The sequence below is a fragment of the Ixodes scapularis genome, unplaced genomic scaffold (assembly GCF_016920785.2).
Source record: "Ixodes scapularis isolate PalLabHiFi unplaced genomic scaffold, ASM1692078v2 PGA_scaffold2__306_contigs__length_199485367, whole genome shotgun sequence".
In the NCBI taxonomy this organism is placed as follows: domain Eukaryota; kingdom Metazoa; phylum Arthropoda; class Arachnida; order Ixodida; family Ixodidae; genus Ixodes; species Ixodes scapularis.
This window is the reverse complement of record NW_024609857.1, coordinates 133,895,159-133,914,945: the sequence shown is the minus strand read 5'-3', so window position 1 is coordinate 133,914,945 and position 19,787 is coordinate 133,895,159.

Sequence of the window (19,787 nt, the reverse complement as noted above, 5' to 3'; positions counted from 1 at the left end):
CTGATGACGTCATCAGTGATGATGACGATGACGATGCGGATGTCGGTAACGTCATCAGTGATGATGACGATGACGATGCGGGTGCCTGTGACGTCATCAGTGATGATGACGATGGCGATGTGGATGCCGGTGACGTCATCAGTGATGATGACGATGTGGATGTCGGTGACGTCATCAGTGACGTCATTGGGGGTCACGCGACATCGGCGGGGGTCACGTGACCTAAGGGGGGTCACGTGCCCCCCACGAGGTCACGTGGCCCCGGTGGGGGGGCTCGCGCGGTGCATTATGGGATATTTCCCATGATGCACCGGGGTCACGTGACCTCGGGGGGGGTCACCCCCCCGAGGTCACGTGACCCCGGTGGGGGGCTCGCGCGGTGCATTATGGGACATTTCCCATGATGCACCGGGGTCACGTGATCTTGGGGGGGTCACGTGCCCCCCACGAGGTCACGTGACCCCGGTGGGGGACTCGCGCGGTGCATTATGGGACATTTCCCATGATGCACCGCGCGGTTACGCCGACGCCGACGCCGACGCCGACGGCGACGCCGCTCAAGCCGGAAACGGGCCCCTAAGAGCTGCGCTCTAAAAAAAAAGTGAATGCCGTTTACAACTACTTCCTGTAACGCCGATTTTGAGCGCAGCACTTGAGGAGGAGGAGAAAAGGGTACTGGGGGGGGGGGTGGTCACGTGACGATCCCGATGACGTCATCAGTGACGATAACGATGCGGATACCGATGACGTCATTAATGATGACGACGATGCGGATGCCGGTGACGCCATAAGTGACGTCACTGATGACGTCATCAGCGATGATGACGATGCGGATGCCGGTGACGTCATTAGTGACGATGACGTCATTGCATCGTCATCAGTGATGATGGCGATGACGATACGGATAACGGTGACGTCATCAGTGACGATGACGTCATCGGGGGTCACGTGACCTCGGGGTGGTCATGGGACCTCGGGGGGTCACGTGACTTGGGGAGTCACGTGACTTTGGGTGTCACGTGACCTCTGGGGGTCACGTGACCTTGAGATGACCTTGGGGGTCACGTGACCTTGGGGTGACCTTGGTTACGCCGACCCCGACGGCGACGCCACTCAAGCCAGGAATGGGCCCCTAAGAGCTGTGCTCTAAAAGTGAAAGCCGTTTAAAACTCCCGGTAACGCCGAATGGGAGCGCAGCTCTTGAGGAGGAGGAGGGAGGGGTACTAAGGGCCACATGTTCTCGGGGGGGGGGGGGTCATGTGACATAGGGGAAAGGGTCACGTGAACCCCCCCCCCCCGGAGGTTACGTGACCTCGGGATGGCGTCACGTGACCTGGGGGTTGTCACGTGACCTAGGAGGAGGGGTCACGTGACCTGGGGGTGTCACGTGACCTAGAAGGAGGGGTCACGTGAATCCCTAGGTCATGTGACCCCTCCACGGTCACGTAACCAAAATTTCCCCGCTATATATAGCGGGAAACCTTTTCCGCTAGATTTAGGCGGGAAATTTTTTCCACTAGATTTAGTGGGGAAATGTTTCCGCTAGATTTAGCGGGGGAATTTTTCGCTAGATTTAGCGGGGAAATTTTTTCCGCTAGATTTAGCGGGGAAATATCACCACTAGATCTAGCGGAGAAATTTTCCTCTAAATTTAGCGGGGAAATTTTTCCGCTAGATTTAGCGGGGAAATTTTTCCCCTAGACCTAGCGGGAAAATTTTTCCCCTAAATTTAGCGGAGAAATTTTTTTGCTAAATTTCGCGGGGAAACTTTTCTACTAGATTGAGCGCGGTAATTTTTCCGCTAGATTTAGCGGGGAAATTTTCCCGCTAGCTTTAGCGGGAAATTTTCCGCTAAATTTAACAGGGGAAATTTTTCCGCTAAACTTAGTGGGGAAATGTTTTCGCTAGATTTAGCGGGGAAATTTTCCCGCTAGATTTAGTGGGGAAATTTACCCATAATGCACCTCGCGGTTACGCCGACGGCGACGGAGACGCCGACGCCGCTCAAGCCGGAAACGGGCGCCTAAGAGCTGCGCTCTAAAACAATTGGCAACATTCTCTCAATAATGTGCCACGCACGACTCGCTCGCATCATCATTCACGGCGACGCGTATCGGCATGGTACTTCCCAGGAGTTTCACGTGATAGGCAGCAAATTGGACACGGGACTTGCTTTTTACCTAATCGCCTAGCTCAGATAATCTAAAACAGTCTTTCCACTAGATAACAGAAAGTATAAAACAGCGAGAGGACGAAACACCAGACGAGTACATTCTTTCAACTCACAACAAAGTTTATTCCATGGGGTACGAACGCATGTTCCCCTGTTCAGACTTGGGGAAAGGGTGAAAGGGCAGAGGCAGAGGGGGGAAGTAAGAGGAAGGAAGGGTGGGTGGGAGAGGCGGCTGGGTGCGTCGACCCGTTGGGGTCGGGCCGCTCACCGAGGTCGTCTAATCACCCCGGACAGCTCTTGGCTCGATAGTCAATCTTTCTATCAGAGAGGGCTGGCGAGGGGGAAGAGACATTGACTCCGGAGTTTTTTATCGCAAAATATTCGATAACGTTCCTTTTCGAATCTCTAAAGATGGCGCCCGAGCACGCGCGTTTTTTTTTTTTTAACCTTGGCTCACATCCTCCACTTGTACTGCGATGTGCTGCAATCGGGTGCACCGTTTCCTTGCTGGGATCGGCGACCTCTCGGAAGTGCTCCCTCAGGTGGTCATTTAGGCACCGGCCCGTTTGCCCGATATATTCTCCCCCGCAAGAGAAAGGAATAGAATACATTCCCTCTCTCCGGCAAGAGACGAACTGCTTTTCATGTTTCTTGGGACAGGGATTTGGAGGGAAGGATTATTGACCTGACGGCACATCTGCTTCAGTTTGAATTTGCACTTGAAGACGACTCCTACGTCGAAACGTGAGGCGAGCGCCTTGACGCGATGAGAAGTGTTGTGCGTGTACGGAATGACGGCGAATTGTTTTCGGCGGTGTCGGGGTGTAGAGGGAGGTGTGTTGGATGATGTAATAAGCCTCTTTAGAGTATTTGTCAGAAGGTCTTCTTTATAGCCGCCCTTCCACAAGAAGGAGACTTTCTGACAGATACTCTAAAGTGGCTTATTACCTCCTCTTCCCTCTGCCTCTGCCCTTTCACCCTTTCCCTAAGTCTGAACAGGGGAACATGCGTTCGCACCCTATGGAATAAACTTTGTTGTGAGTTGAAAGAATGTACTCGTCTGTGTTTCGTCCTCTCCCTGTTTTATACTTTCTCTTATCTAGTACATCTTACCAACACGCTCGTTAGGAATATAGTCTTTCCACGTCCGCTCTGAAGTGTCTCCATGCGTATGTTATTAACGGCATCGCTGCGGTAAACCGTGTTTGCCACAGTCACATTATCTCCACTCATCGCCGAAAACGCATCGTTTGCGTTTTGACGAGGTGGAGCGGCGCAATCGTTCACGCTTTCGGCATTAATTATCACAATGACGATAACTGCGCTCGTCACGAAAAACCCAAAGCTTGTTTTTTGCCGAGCACCAGCCCTAGCGGGATAATCCCTCCCATTCTTCTTGAATCACTGCCGACAAGTTTATCGTATTGTCACTTTGGTCAGCTTGAATACTCACGGCGACTACAGCTCTGACGGCAAGCATGACGCGAAGTTGACGAAACGACACACACCCACTCTCCCGTTCAGGAAATAGTTGCATAGGCCTCGAATGGAGGACAGAGGAAAGGGTTAATTACTCTCCCTGTCTTGTTACGTGATTTAGGAGGGCCCGTACGCTTACTTGCTGCGTCAATAGGCACTTTTCGTAGTTCGCACGCAAAAGCATGAAATACTGTTGCGTTTCTTGAAAAAGCTCGGCCGTCACCTTCATGGCGGACAGAGCTGGCGCCCGCAGGGCTATCAATCCGCAGTTGACGATCTAGCAGAAGTCCCTAATGTAATAGCCAGGATGACACCCCGTGGCTGACAACAAAAGAAACCCGACGATGCAATTCTCATTTTTTTAAATCTTTATAATTCAGAGCTAAGCTCGAAGCTTGCCTGTCAATTTCGATGCTCGGTGCTAACAAGCGAAAGCAATTAGGCAGCCAAGGACATAAAAGGTTGTGGGAGCGAAGATCTGCCACCTTGCCCAGGGGCCGCTACCGACCGCCCAAAAAGGACAAAGTCCGAAACGCACAACAGTGCATGAGGAAAGAGCCAATAAAAGGAGGACACTGCGACAGAACCAGGGAAGACGGACCGTGGTCACGGAGGCGTGCAGTTCCAACGCTCCGGCAATGTATTACCTATTATAATAACAACCCATTCCTGTTACTCTAATTAATGTAGTTTCTCGTTATAGAAACCCCGGCTTCGTGTTGTTCCTCCCAGATGGGCATGCAGCAAGGCCACCTTACCACATCGTGCTTGAGCGGATGCGGAACGCGGGTCTAACAATCAACCGGGGAAAGTTCAATTGGCCGAGCCCAAAATTAACCACCTCGGATTTGTTGTCGATAGCGGCACGCTCCGTCCCAACGAAAAAAAAACCTGCGCGCACTAACTGAGTACCCGTGCCCCCATGACGTGAAAAGTTTGCAGCGATATCTCGGAATGATTGCATTCTATAGGGATTTCATTCCTTACTGCACCGAGATTTCTCAGCCGCTTAATCACCTCCTTCGAAAAGGCGTCAAATGGTGTTGGAGCGAACAACAACAAAGCGCATTCGCAGCGTTATCAAAGGCACTGACATAGAACGCATGTCTGCATCTTCCCGACCTAAAGCAACCATTCGTTGTGCAGACAGATGCAAGCGATTGTGGCGTCGGAGCTGTTTTACTGCGGGAACATGATGGTATACTTTGCCCGGTTGCTTTCACAAGTCAGACCCCCGATTCCGCACAACGTAACTACAGTGTTGCAGAAAGGGAATGCTTAGCCATAGTGTATGCGTTAAAGCGATTTGACATTTATTTGGATGGCGCAACATTCCAAATTCAATGTGATCATTTAGCGTTGTCATGGCTGAAAAGGCTTCAGAACCCCGCTGGTCGCCTCGCTCGTTGGGCAATTGCGCTGCAACAATACGATTACACTATTGTGTACAGGCCGGGTGCTATAAATTAAATTGCTGATGCACTTTCCCGCGCCCCCCTTCCTGAGGAGCACGTGCAGGAAGTTCCAGGTCTGGTTGCGGTCGTTAACACAGCACAGGGACAACCTGACTCACGGTGGGAAACATTGGTCTCAAGAGAGGATCTTCTCAAGGCCCAGCACGACGGTGGGTTGTGCCAACAAGTGACTGCCTGGCTGGCAAAGTCCAGCCCAGTCAACACAAAGGGTGATGAACAGTTCGACACTTACTTACTGAGCAGTGACGGACTCCTCTTGCGCTACATTCCCCAGGCTGATGATGATCTGAGTAGTTCTCCGTTTCGAACAGTGATACCTCGGAAGCTGCGGAAGTCCTTCATCAGATACATGCACAGCTCTGCCGTAGCCAGACACAGCTGCGGGAGCAAAACTTACGGTCAGTTGTCCCAGATTGCGACGTGACCCGGCTTGCGGCAAGATGTACTGAGGTATGCGCGTAGTTGCCCGTCATGCCAGAAAGCGAAGCTACGTGGTAGTCAACCCCCAGGTCTCATGCAACCGATCGCAAGCCAGAGCCTTTGGCAGATCTGTTTCTGTGACGTCATGGGTCAATTTCCACGTAGCCCACGCGGAAACCAGTACTTGTTCGTAGTAACAGACCATTTCACCAAATGGGTGGAGCTGTTCCCTTTACGAAAGTTGGATTCGCACAATATATGGGACTGCCTACTTCAAGTGTTCGCACGTTTTGTCTTCCCGCCAAGCCTAATTTCGGATAATGCGTCATATTTTACGAGCAAAGTGTTCGTCGATGCATGCACGGTTCTGGGAATGGAACATAAACGGACTTCGCCGTATCATCCACAGGCAAATATAACCGAATGAGTTAGTCGAAACCTTAAGATGATGCTTGTTGCTCATACGGAGGTTCGCAAAGACTGGTATGCGAAGCTCCCAAAAATGGCCTTCGCCACTCTCACCACGGTTAACCGGTCAACCGGGCCCACCCTGCCCAGCACAATTTCGGCAGAGAGCTTGCTTTCTCTCTCACTAACACTCTCGGTTCGACAGAGCCCAGGGCACAGGATCGCAACTACACAAAGTTCGCAGACGATTTGCGAAAGCGTTTCACCATCAACATCAAAAAAGCCGGGGAAAACCTTGATGTTGCCAGACTGCAGCAATCCGACCAGTACAGCCAGGGACGCCGAGAGTTGCAGATCGAGGTCGGAAACTTGGTGCTCAGGCGCACTCACCCCCTGAGTGACGCGGCGAAAGGCTTTACGGCCTCACTGGCCAACAGGTGGGATGGTCCATTTCATGTAGGCAAAAGCTTTCCCCGCTTACATTCACACTAATTCACCATTCTAGTGGTGAGTCCACAGGAATAACTCATGTCACCGACCTTAAACAATTCCACGCCCCGGAATATGGTTTTTTCGCAGGATCGGAACGATGCCGACGACGGCCCAGTCCCGGACCCCCCCTCGCCACCACACACGCGGTACAACCTGCGACGTCGGTGACGGCTGAGAGGTAAATTGTAGAGCGCAGGACAAGATTTTTCTTTTTTTTTTTTTTCTCTGTCTTTCGGGTTTCGAGCGTTGTACCTCGATCGTATATCATCCCACGGATCTGATCGCCTTTTTGAGGGGGGGGGGGGGGGGGGGGAAGGGGGGGGAATATTGCGCGATTGTGTGCCCACCCGATCCTTTATCCTTTTTTTTTGCAAAATAGAGCCGGGTTACACATGAGAGTAACCCATGGCAATTGCTCGTTCTGATCCACGAAGATGGATCACGGGCAATGCCAACACCAATCCCGGCCATCTGGACTGCAGGGTCCCAGGACACGTGGCGGTCCCAGTCACCGAGGGCGGCAACCGGCGAGGCCCTACCCACGGAACCGCGGCCATTGGGCAAGACGTTCCACAGGCACCGGGAACTACAACTGCCAGCGATGCCGGGAACGGCCAGCAAGGACGACCGCGATCTGGAGCGCGCCCTAGCGTTCGTACAGCGCCGCCGTCCACGCCTTCTGCGACGACACCCTTCCGACGACGACCACGACGATACAGACATTGACATGCCGCACGCGTAAGGGGGGGGGGGGGGGGGGTAGTGTGAGATCGAGGATCTGCCACCCCACCCAGGGGCCGCTACCGACCGCCCAAAAAGGACAAAGTCCGAGACGCACAACACTGCATGAGGAAAGAGCCAGTAAAAAGAGGACACTGCGACGGAACCAGGGAAGACGGACTGGGGTCACGGTGGCGTGCAGTTCCAACGCTCCGGCAATGTTTTACGTTTATACTAACAATCCATTCCTGTTACTCTAGTAAATGTAGTTTCTCATTATGGAAACCCCGGCTTCGTGTTGTTCCTCCCGGATGGGCATCCAGCAAGGCCACCCTTCCACAAGGTAAACTTAGGCAGGCAATCGTAACCCGGATTGCGCACTAACTTGATCACATAGATAAAAAAAAATTGGTACTGGTGGATATAAACCCGTGAGCGATATGAAGGTGAAAATCCCTCTTCTTGTTTTTGACGCTCCTGTAAGTTTTGGAACAAGCTCTGTTCCAGAAGAGGGCTAGAACGCAGAGTTTGGACCCCAAGCCACCAACCATTTGAGACATTGAGAGTTAATAGAGCTTTCGGGAGCCATAAAACAGGCAAGAAACCAGGTAAGATGTTCACCTTCCCACTGCCGGCAGGTGTACACAAGTTTATATACATATATATATGTATATATATATGTATATATATATATATATATATATATATATATATATATATATATATATATATATATATATATATATATATATTGTTAGGAAGATAAAGACGAGGAACGGTTGGGTACGGGGGAACGTGCGAGCAGCTCGAGAGGCCGCGCTGTGTGCTTACAAACGGTTCGCGATATCTGTCGCTCCCTCGCTGCCTCTTAATTTATCCTATTTCTCACCCTCGCAAGTGGTGGAGGTGCTCTAGCTCCCCAACCTCTCGCTCCCCTCCAACTCTCCCACCACATCGGTCTGGAACTCCGTAGCGGTCGCAAGATCACCATTATGGCTGAAGAAGCCCAAACCGGCGTCACCATCCGCGCACCGACTGCCGCTCCAGCCACCACACCACCAACCGTCAAGAACCGGCAGCGGGACCCGCCACTTTTTGCGGGCACACCAGATTCCGATGTCCACGACTGGCTGAAGACCTACGAACGGGCAAGTCTCCACAACCGTTGGGATGACTCTTTCAAGCTCGCGAACGTTTTTTTCTTCCTCAAAGACACCGCTCTGAAATGGTTTGAAAATCACGAAGAAGAAATTAACTCGTGGGACGCCTTCAAGGCCACTTTTTCAAACGCCTTCGGCAAGCCAGAGCAGCGTAAGCAGCAAGCAAAGGAGAAGTTGGCTAGCCGCTATCAGGCAAGCACCGAGTCATCCACTTCTTACATTGAGGATGTACTGCGGCTATGCTCCCGCGTTGATCCTGAAATGCCAGAAGATGACCGCATTCGCCACCTTTTTAAAGGACTTTCGCAGGAGCTATTCACCATCGTTGCGCCAAAATCTCCACCAACAGTACAGCAGCTCATTGACGAATGCAAAAAGTATGAAGAGCTGCAGAGTGCCCGCATCGCTAAGGCACCTTTCGAGCGTCTCCCCGAGGTGTGTCTTGCCACCGCCTCCAGTACCGACATAGCTACATTGATTAGGACAATCATCCGCGATGAACTACGTCCTTACCTCGCTCATTTAACACCAGCCGCTGCTCTTGTCCAAGAAATACCACAGGTGAAATCTATGCAGCAAGTTGTCCAACAAGAAATCCGCGCTGCGTTAGGTCACCTTGCCCTACCAACTGCCGCTTGCCCGCCAGCGCCATCGGCGCCTCCACTCATTTGTTCAATGCCCCAAGACTCATACCCCCGCTATTGTAGGCCTGCGGTTCAACAGCCGCCCCAATCTTCCCGGCCTTATGGGCCCCGGCGTCGAACTGAGATCTGGCGAACCGAAGATAACCGCCCCATCTGTTACCATTGCCACACACCGGGCCATGTCGCACGCTACTGCCGCCATCTAGTGGACACTACAATGTACCGACCCTTAGCGACGGGCACTTCCCGCACCTTCCGGAAGGAGGCGCACCCTTCTGACGATCGACACGACCCACGTACTCCTTCGCCGATCACCAATCGCCGTGGCCGATCACCATCACCCTACCCTCGCCGCCCACGCTCTGTGTCGCCCCTTAACGCCGTTGCCGAATTCACCGAGACGTCAAACTAGAGCCAGCAGTCTGTGCGAACACCGGAGGTCAGACTGCACTCTCCAATCTCGACAAAAAACCTCCTTCTGACAGCCCAACGACTGTTCAAGTTAAAATTGACGGAAAGACGTTTACAGCCCTAGTGGATACAGGCGCCGCCAAATCATGTATTGCCGAAAATATTCGTCGTCGTCTACGAAAAGTGCTCACGCCTGCTGACGGACGGTTGCTACGGATGGGTAACGGGGAACTGGTGCGACCCCTTGGCTATTCAACCCTTTCAGTGCTTCTTGGGGGTAGCCGATACACAGTCATCTTCACAGTGTTGGCGAACTGTGTCGCTGACGTAATCCTTGGGTGTGACTTTCTGACAGCAACCGATGCTTTTATTGACTGCGGAAGTCGCGAGCTTCATCTGAACACTTACAACAAAGATGCCACCTCTTTGGATTTGACTCCGGTTGTCCTTCGTGTCGAAGAGGACGTATCCTTGCCTCCGTTGACCGCAGTGTTTGTCGAGCTCGTGCCCGAGGCGCCCTTTAGCGGTTCCTGCGGCTTTGTCGAGCCCATTCGCACCAGCTTTGAAAAAAAAGCCGCTCTTGTACCGTACTCAATTGCCGTACACAAAGCAGGACGAGTCCAGTTGTGCATTACAAACCCTTCAGCGGAAGTGTTAATGCTACCTCGGGGATCTCGTGTCGCCACCATTCAAACGTATGACGAGCATACACTTGCTGCTTTATCTCCGGGAGCTCTCAACACCTCTCCGCGGTCACCTTCTGCCACTCCTTCAAGCTGCGAGACTGTTCAGATGATCGACCCTTCCCTGACCAACACAGAGCATCAGGCTCTCTCCACTCTGCTAACCGCGTACAGTGATTTATTTGATTTTGACCGACGTGCCCTCACGAAGACAACGACTGTGAACCACAGCATTGACACCGGTACGGCAACTCCAGTGAAAAGTCGAGCTTACAGAGTTTCACCAGCAGAGCGCCGAACGATACAAGAAAACGTCGCTGACATGCTCAAGAAAAACGTAATCGAACCTTCATCCAGCCCTTGGTCGTCGCCTGTAGTACTCGTGAAAAAAAAGGATGGTTCATGGCGATTTTGCGTTGACTACCGCCGCTTAAACAAAGTCACCAAAAAAGACGCCTACCCGTTACCTCGAATTGACGACACCTTAGACACGCTTCAGGGCTCATCCTTTTTCTCTTCTATGGACCTACGCAGCGGCTACTGGCAAATACCTCTCTCCGATGACGCCAAACCAAAAACAGCATTTATCACTCCTGATGGCCTGTATCAATTCAACGTAATGCCGTTTGGACTATGCAATGCCCCTGCGACATTTGAACGAATGATGGACAATTTGCTTAGGGGCTTTACGTGGAACATTTGTTTATGCTATCTGGACGACGTTGTTGTTTTTTCAGCGACGTTTGACGAGCATATACGCCGACTGCGCCAAGTTCTTGATTGTTTCCGTGCAGCTAAACTACAGCTAAACTCCAAGAAGTGCAGGTTCGGAGCGCGGCAAATCAAAGTACTTGGCCACCTGGTCAGTTTCGACGGAATTCGCCCCGACCCCGACAAGATTCAAGCCGTCTCCGAATTTCCTGTGCCTAAGAACTTGAAAGACGTTCGCGGTTTTCTTGGCCTCTGCACCTATTTTCGAAAATTTATACCGGCATTTTCCAACCTTGCCGAACCGCTGAACGAGCTACTTCGAATGGGCCGAGCCTTCCACTGGGATCAACCCCAAGAACACGCCTTCAACTCTCTTAAGCGGGCCCTCATCTCTGACCCGATTCTTGGACATTTCTTAGAAGGCGCCGACACAGAATTACGCACCGATGCTAGCGGTCACGGATTAGGTGCTGTCCTGGCTCAAAACGTTGGTAACACAAAGCGAGTGATTGCATACGCAAGCCGAACTCTTACGAAATGCGAACGTAACTACGCAATCACCGAACGTGAGTGCTTGGCTGTCGTATGGGCCATTACCAAATTTCGTCCATATCTTTATGGAACCCACTTTCGAGTCGTCACAGATCACCACGCCCTTTGCTGGCTTACGAATCTTAAGGACCCATCTGGACGCCTTGCACGTTGGTCCCTCAAGATTCAGGACTACGACTTCAGCATCGTCCACAAGTCTGGAAAGCTACACCTCGATGCTGACGGCTTGTCTCGGTGTCCACTGCCTAGTGAGCCTTCTGGACAGGAACCCCAGGGCTCCCCTTTGCTCTCTGCAGCTTTGGACACAATTGACGTAGCCGACGCTCAACTATCGGACCAACATTTAAAACCTATCATACATTACCTATTGGGAACCGCCACACGTTCCACGCGCCAACTGCAACGACATGCTACCCTTTTCACGCTTCACGAGGGTGTTCTTTATAGAAAAAACTACGAACCACATGGGCGTCCGTGGCTGCTTGTTGTACCCCGAATACTCCAAAGAGATATCATACAAGCGCATCATGACGATCCGACTGCTGGTCACCTTGGATTTAGCAAGACATACTTCCGCATCCGTGCTCGCTATTTTTGGAACGGCATGTACCGCACCATTAACAGATACATCCGAACATGTCGCCTTTGCCAAACGAAGAAAAGCCGTACGACCAGGACACCTGGTCCTCTTCAATCTATTACTCCACCGGACACTCCCTTTAAAAAAATTGGTATCGATTTTTTGGGTCCTTTTCCGCTTTCTGCCAACAACAACCGATGGGTTATTGTGGCCGTCGACTACCTGACGCGGTACGCTGAGACGACATCTGTACCAAAGGCCACTGCCCAAGAAGTAGCGGATTTTTTTCTCCATAAGATCCTACTGCGTCATGGAGCACCACAAGTCATCATTAGCGATCGAGGCACTCCGTTCATTGCTCAGCTTCTTGAGGAGATTTTACGCCTCTTCAACACAGTTCACAAGTGGACGAGCGCGTACCACCCACAGACTAACGGACTGACCGAACGCCTTAACAAGACATTATCACAAATGATATCTATGTATGTCGACGACCATCATACCAATTGGGACACCGTCATCCCTTATGTGACTTACGCATACAACACAGCACACCAGGCCACAACGGGCTTCTCCCCTTACTACCTTTTATACGCCCGCGAACCTCTCACAACTCTTGACACAGTTTTGCCCTTTATCAACCACCCCCCAGTCAGTGGCTTTGCCGCCGACATCGTCTGCCGAGCCCAAGATGCTCGTCACCTTGCCCGCCTCCACACCTTCAAGTCGCAGCAGCAACAGCAGCTTCGCCACGCCGAGAGTCACTCTTCCGTCACTTACGAGATTGGGGACATAGTTCTCCTAGCCACACCGCTGCGTCAACCGGGACTATCTCAAAAACTTCTCTCTAAGTACATTGGACCCTATCGTGTTGTTCGTCGCCTTTCCCCCACGAATTATGAAGTGTCACCGCTGACGCCTCCACAGGATCATCGCTCGAAGACCACAGACATTGTTCACGTTGCCAGGATGAAGCCATTCTACAGTCCGGACAACCCCCATTGATCTGACCTATGTCAGCTCTTACCCGACCGGCGGGAAGTGTTAGGAAGATAAAGACGAGGAACGGTTGGGTACGGGGGAACGTGCGAGCAGCTCGAGAGGCCGCGCTGTGTGCTTACAAACGGTTCGCGATATCTGTCGCTCCCTCGCTGCCTCTTAATTTATCCTATTTCTCACCCTTGCAATATTTATATATATCTTACTTAAACATGTAGTTAGCCATCATCAGGCAGACTTGATTTGCAAGGTATAGGTTAGAAAATTAGACACTAGAGAATTGCTGGATCAACCAAATTGGAGCGTGCTGGCGATGATAAATGGAAACTAACCGAAAGTACGACGAAGGTAGAAAACATCTCCAAGCTAAATAACTGAAAATGTGTCACTGAATTTCAAAATTAATTATTTTTGGCAGAGAGAACAAAGAAGAGAAGTAGGTAATATTTAAGAAGCTATCCTGCTGCAGAAGTTCTCGATTTATGAAGTATAACTGCTTAACAGCAAACGAAACAAGTCGCCCCTGTGTTCAAAGGTTTAATTCTGGGATTACAGAAAATAAGCTTTAAAGATAAAGGCGACATTATTGACGCCAGTTCAAGTTGATGGGCGACAATTGTTTTACTTACAAACAAATACTTTTTGTTACTCTCGCACGTACCTCAATTACTCTTCTATCGCTTTAACGGCAGTGATATATGTGCTCAAACACAACAAGGGTGACTTGTAAAAAAATATTAGATTGTTGTATATTTACAGGGGTGGCCAACCCGCGGCTCGCGAGCCGCATGCGGCTCTTTGCTGGTCACGGTGCGGCTTTCGGATCCCTCGTAAGGAACCCCCCCCCCCCTTTTCCGCGTTTCCCCAGGAAAGAAGGAAAGGATATGAGAATAAAGGATAGCTTGCGGTTAGGAAGCCTTGTGCCCCCCTCTTACAGTCGAAGCGTTTTTCACCCGTGTGTTTCCACAGATCCAGAGGCCAGATTCACGAAGAGCTTCTTAGTTTACGACAACTTAGCTAAGAAGTTCGTAAGTTAGGAACATCGTAAGAAGAGGAGAAATCGCTATTCACAAACGCGTTCTTAAGTGAGAGGAGGAAAGCGGCGTTGTCGTGCGGAATAATAAAACTTACCGGTGTTGTTGCTATGGCGACGAAGCTGGAGGTAACACGAACAACCAATCGGAGAGCTCGGCAATCGTTCGGAGCCTTTCGGAGCACGTAGATTTTTCGTAACAAACACAGGCGGTCTTTGTGCCACCGCTTGTCAACACAACTGTCATCGTTGGTAAAAGACGGCCCGCAGTCGTTTGCAAGGCGACGTAGTTGGAAACAAATTGCCGCGGCGTTTTTCGCGGCCTCAGAGATGCAGGAGCGAGCCGACGTTAAAAAAGATACGTTTGGACTACGATTGTCAGCAAGAGCCACGTAATACCTGTTCACACTCAAAGCGGAAGCGCGCGTTTGATCGAAGTGCCGGATTCGCGCTGTTGGACCGCGAATTGATAAGCGCTTCAGGACCGATCTTTTACAATTGCAACTCGATGCTGACGTGACACTGGCAAAGAAAGGTTGGACCGGCATTGCGACCCACGAACTGCTGTAGCGATCGACAGTGAGGTGCAGTCGTGTCAAAATAAAAATGTAATACTAACAAACAAAGTGTACATACCGTCTTGCGAAGGTAATCCATACGGCAGGGGGGATCGGTGGCCCGAGTGGGCCAATAAAGAAAAAAAAAAAGATCGGTGGCCGAGTGGGCTAAAGCGCACACCCAGCTCGACGCGCGTGGAGCGAAAGCTCGCGCTGCAGAACCCAGGGATCCTGGGTTCGAGCCCCACCCCTGCCCGTGTCGATCTGGATGAGCATCGTACCGGCGTGCGGTCGTGTATCACTACTGCGTGAGCACGTTAAAGACCCCAGGCTAGCAGTCGTACTGCACTGGTGAAATTGCTCATCTACAGTGTAAACCAGTGTCGCCACTACTGGCAGACCAACCTTACGCTGTATAAATCACTAGAACGTCCAATTTGACTTGACCTTTAATCCATACGGCGTTCATTTGAGCTTGATATCACACAAAACAGATAAAATCGATGAGAGCCCCTTTTCGACGACAGCGTTCGTCACCGTTGCCTCTTAAAACAAGGAGATGACAAGAGGAAGAGATCGACCTCTTAATCTAAAATTGAGGTCAGCGATCAAACTACAATACGGGAAGGGTTGATAAGGGTCGCGCGGGCATATTCCATTCAGCACGTCAGCCGGTCGTGGGCAGACTTTCTTGGCCAAGGACCGTCAGAGCACCGCTGCGCCGAGTCGGAGTGCCTGCTAGGCCTATCTGCCGTGCTCGCTCGGTCGGGGTCCATGAACTTGTGGCCGTTGGGAGCCTTTCCCGGGTGTTTGTGGATACAGCGTTCTTGTTCGTTCGTCGTGGTTTGTTTCAAGTACTTTTTACTTTTTTCTTGCTGCTTGAAGTCGGGACGCGTGAGAAGCGCACGTAGAAAAATAAACATCCGTTGGTGGTCGCGACCTACTGAGCGACGCTGTCGGCCATGGTGATTTGATCGTAAGAAGTGCCTAAGACAGCTTCGCAGCTGTCGTAGGATTCCGTCGTAACCTGCGCAAAACATTTGCAAAAACCTGCGTAACCTGCGCAAATTTCAATTGGTGAATACGAATTTGGTCCTAAGTTTTGTCTTACGCACATTTTTGGCATAAGTTCGTTTCGTGAATTTGGCCTTTGTTTCTTTCATTGTTCGAGAGAGTTTGCCAGACCCTACTTAGGAAGGCAACAAAGACAGCGACTGTCAAAACATGCATGCACTTTGGCTTGAGGTCAAGGTCAGGGTTGCCGGGTAGTTTCTAGCTCAAAACGCCAAAAGCCAGGCGGTGTAGCCCAAAAGTAGCCAAACGCAAGAGATTTATGTAGCCCAAAAGTAGCCATATACTGCAGAGCCCAAAAAATCGTGCCATCGAATGTGCGAGCTGAATTCGAAGACACTGCGTTTGCATATCTAGCGTTTAGGAGCGGCTTGCAAGATCTACGACACCTTGAAATGTATTGAACGTTTAATTTCAAACACAGAAGTGCAAAACTTTTCCACACGCGTTTTTGCAGTCACATAGTTATGATGCACTCGCTCGTGCCCGGCTTACTCACCTCATACATAATTTCCGTGTTAAAACGGGCAAACACTTCTTCAGAAGAGTTGATGTCCCTACAGAACTTGTTCTTCCCAAAAAAGCAAACTTTACATAGAGGACGTTTTGAAGATTTGGAAGAGGCATGTTCTTCCCTAGGCCTGATTTTGTGAGGGACACGTGACCGAATACTCTCTCCACGGCGACATTTGACATGGGCAGTATCGGGAGCGGGATGGTAAGCTCGGATATCAACGGAAACAGGGCTGCTCCTGCTCATTGATGTTGGCCTTGTTTGTAACATTCATTGTCCCAAACCTGTTGTCTTTCGTTATGGTTTATTGTGCTTTAAGAAACTTCCATGTTTCGCAGAAAACCCTCCTTTGCTATATCCGGTACAGCATGCATTATCGGGCGACATCAAATTCTGCAGGATGTATTGAGTTGCCTTTAGTATCATTTTTTCCTCGGATGAGGAGCTTCCTGTAGGAGGATGGTGGTAAACTCAAGGAAATAAGAAACGCCAGTAGAAAGCAGAGAGACCTTTGGAGCATAAAATAAGCCACAATTAATAGAAACATGATGTCGTCGGAGCTGAACTGTCGTCGGGGCAGAAAATCGTCGTCGTCTAGATGTCGTCGGGGCAGAAAATACCTGAAAGCGGGAATCCAGATAGGGTGAACTCTCGCTGTGTGTTCATGCTGAATTGACGTTTGTACGTGTCCTCTAAACCAAGCAAGAAAAAAGAAAAAAAAAAAAAAACGTGCCACGTTAGGATTTGAATTAGCCATTTATTTTTTCTTTCGGCGTTAGAGGCATGTATACAGGTGCGGCTTAATAGAGCGGGCATTAGGTGGAGGGTTTTTAACGAGGCAGGAGTAGCTCAGTATACTTTCTATTTCTTGTTTTTAAAGTTTTTGTTGTTGTTATGGTTGTGAATGGGCATAAAACGAGCACGTCTTTTACATGTGTTTGAGTGTTTGTTTTTATGCTAAAACGCGCAACGCTAGTGTTGACTGCAAGTTAAGTTAGAGGCATGTATACAAATCACGCGCCATACTCACGAACATTAAAAATGGAACCGGCCAGGAGCTCTTCTTTGGAAAGGAATATTCGCCGAGAAAGTGAGGGAGAGGAAAAGACGAGAGCGCGCGGGGACTTCAGAATGCCGAGCTCTGATTGGAAAGATTATTGGGTAGACCTAAAGGCATTTGCCTCCACTTTACTCGCCGAAAGTTTAAACTAGTGAAGATAGCTCAAAAATAGCCACATAGCCAACCGCCAATTTTCGACGCCAAATGCATTACAAAGTAGCCCAATATGGCTATTAATAGCCCAACCTGGCAACCCTGGTCAAGGTTTTGTTCTGTCTCGTGGCCTTTGTCACTCGCCGGTGATACTTGTCCCTTTTAGGTAACGGATGTTCCCTCCATATCGTTCCTTGTTTAAGGTCGCGCAAGTCCGGGTTGACCTCATTCATAGCATCCACTAGACGCAGACGTTATGTTCAAGTTCACAAAGGACCAGGAGTGTTCTCATTGTTATATTTACCGGCTTCCAGTTGTGACCCGCGAGCTGCTTTTTTATGCTTTTGGGGGGGGGGGGGGGGGGATAACCAGGCAGTGGTGTTTGTTTTGCCCCCCCCCCCCCCTCCCCTTTTGGCGCGTCTTAGAAGTTTTGTGGTTTCCTTTGCGGCCTTTAGGCCCGGTCAGCCTGGCCACCCCTGTATTATTACATGGTCTCAATACAGCTGGGAAGAGATAAACGGTGGACACGCTCAAGTTCCCCTTCAATTTTTGGACGGCTTACCCTACTGTGGCGGTCTCTGCATGCCTCGTCATTGACCTGACGCGCATGAAGTAAGAGAGCCGCGGCATGCTTACAATATCGGGTAACTCCGGCTTCGCAGAAGTGCCTCCGTTGTGCCACCAAGTGTTTGCGACTACTCAGTTGAACGAGAAAAGATACTTTAAGAACTTCAGCATCCTCATCTATGTTTCAATAGCTCGAACTTCTAAGGTCGAGAGAAATCACAAAGGAAGACATCATTTATCTTGAGGCGGATCTCTTAGGCGACGTTGCCTTAGACTTACGAGGCGCACTTCGTTGTCGACAAATGTTCTTCTGTCCGAATTAGCCTCTGGATTCCGGAGAACTGGCACACAAGCAATCTTTCTTGGAGGAGGTTTGCTTCCCTTAACAAAATCACAGTTTTAGAACAGGACGAAAGCCACAATATTCAACACGCTGCTGGCAGCACTACGGGACAGGCGAACGCCGCATTAGGGCTAATTGCCACCACGGCGCAGCGGCACAAGCATCGCTCCAGCGCGCCCCCTGCCAAGCCTAACTGTCCCCGCTGTCAGGTCGGACCGCATAACTTTCAGCCCGGAGGCCACGTGAAACAAGCAATTGTGAATATTTTAGTCCTCATATAATCTAGGTACACTCATCGATCCATGGTGCGTCATCTTCCTGACATACCTTTTCCCAAATTCGGCCATGAAAATCTTGAAAGACATGCTGTTCGTTCTCACTCACTGAAACATGCACAAAATGCGAGCGCACCGGAAACACTCTAGGGTGCCGGAAGTTCAGCCGTGGCTTGTTTTCGTAATACCATGTGCTGGTGACTCAAGCCAAATACACGCATCCTGGCTCCTAGAACAGAAAGCTCAGGAGACAGGTTCGATATACAGCATTCTCGAGGGAATAAGATATTCACAGCGTCTTGTGGTCAAAAAACGAAGCCGTGAAAGTAGGTTCTAAAACAAGCGATTGAAGTCGTCAATTCACACTGTTGGGGTCAAGAAGTTCTCCAAGAAGGAACAGGCAGGGCCAGGTCAGGACAGGAAACAAAGGACGACTCCAGACAGGAACATCAAAAGACGGGAAGGTGTCTCGTGATAAACTCAGTTCAATACATATGTAGAGAAGTCTTTATATCATCCAAGAGCACACTCTCGTAGCCTCGGGTTGCATTTTTTAAAGGGTCACTTGGCCTACCTCTACCGCAGGGAGTCGCTGCACTAATGTTCGCAGCCAATGGTAGCGAAGCATTCGTTCCCGGAGTCCGAGCCCCGCCCAGGTCTTTCTCTCGCGCACACACCCATCTTCCACCAGCAGACGTCCCTTTTCCTTGTCCTTGGCCCGGGCCAAGGACAAGGAAAAGGGACGTCTGCTGGTGCAGCAACATCCGACGACGGTGTGTGGCCGTCACCGTCGTCGTCGAGTTTGGACTGAAGAGTCAAATCCTTCCGAAGACACTAGACATTTCGGCTGATCCTTCAAACGTTCTTTGGTGGAGGAGGATAAAGCGCCTTCCCACACTTGCAACAAAGTACGACCGAGAGAGACAAGACCGGCTCATAAGCCTCTAGCGACGGCGTAATGGTAAGATTACACCTGAGAAAAAATCCGCTGCCGCGGAAGCGGATCCGCTCCCGGCGGCGGCGGCGACGAGCGGGTTGCGTTTACATCTAGTTTCTTCGAGCGGCGGCGGCGGCGCCGGCTGCGGCATCTGTTCTGGTAACATCCCGTGAAATATGACGAGAAGGCGCGAGAGTTCGCACCTCGGCTGTCTCTCCCGGATGTTGCTGCTCCCAGACGAACGCATACTTGTGACGTAGGCAGCGTCGCACTGCGCAAGAATGTCACTTCCGGTCAGCGAAACGCCTACCCGGAGCCGTATAAACCAACTCAACTCTCCTACGTCACGCCGCGGTGGTGGCGCGCCGGA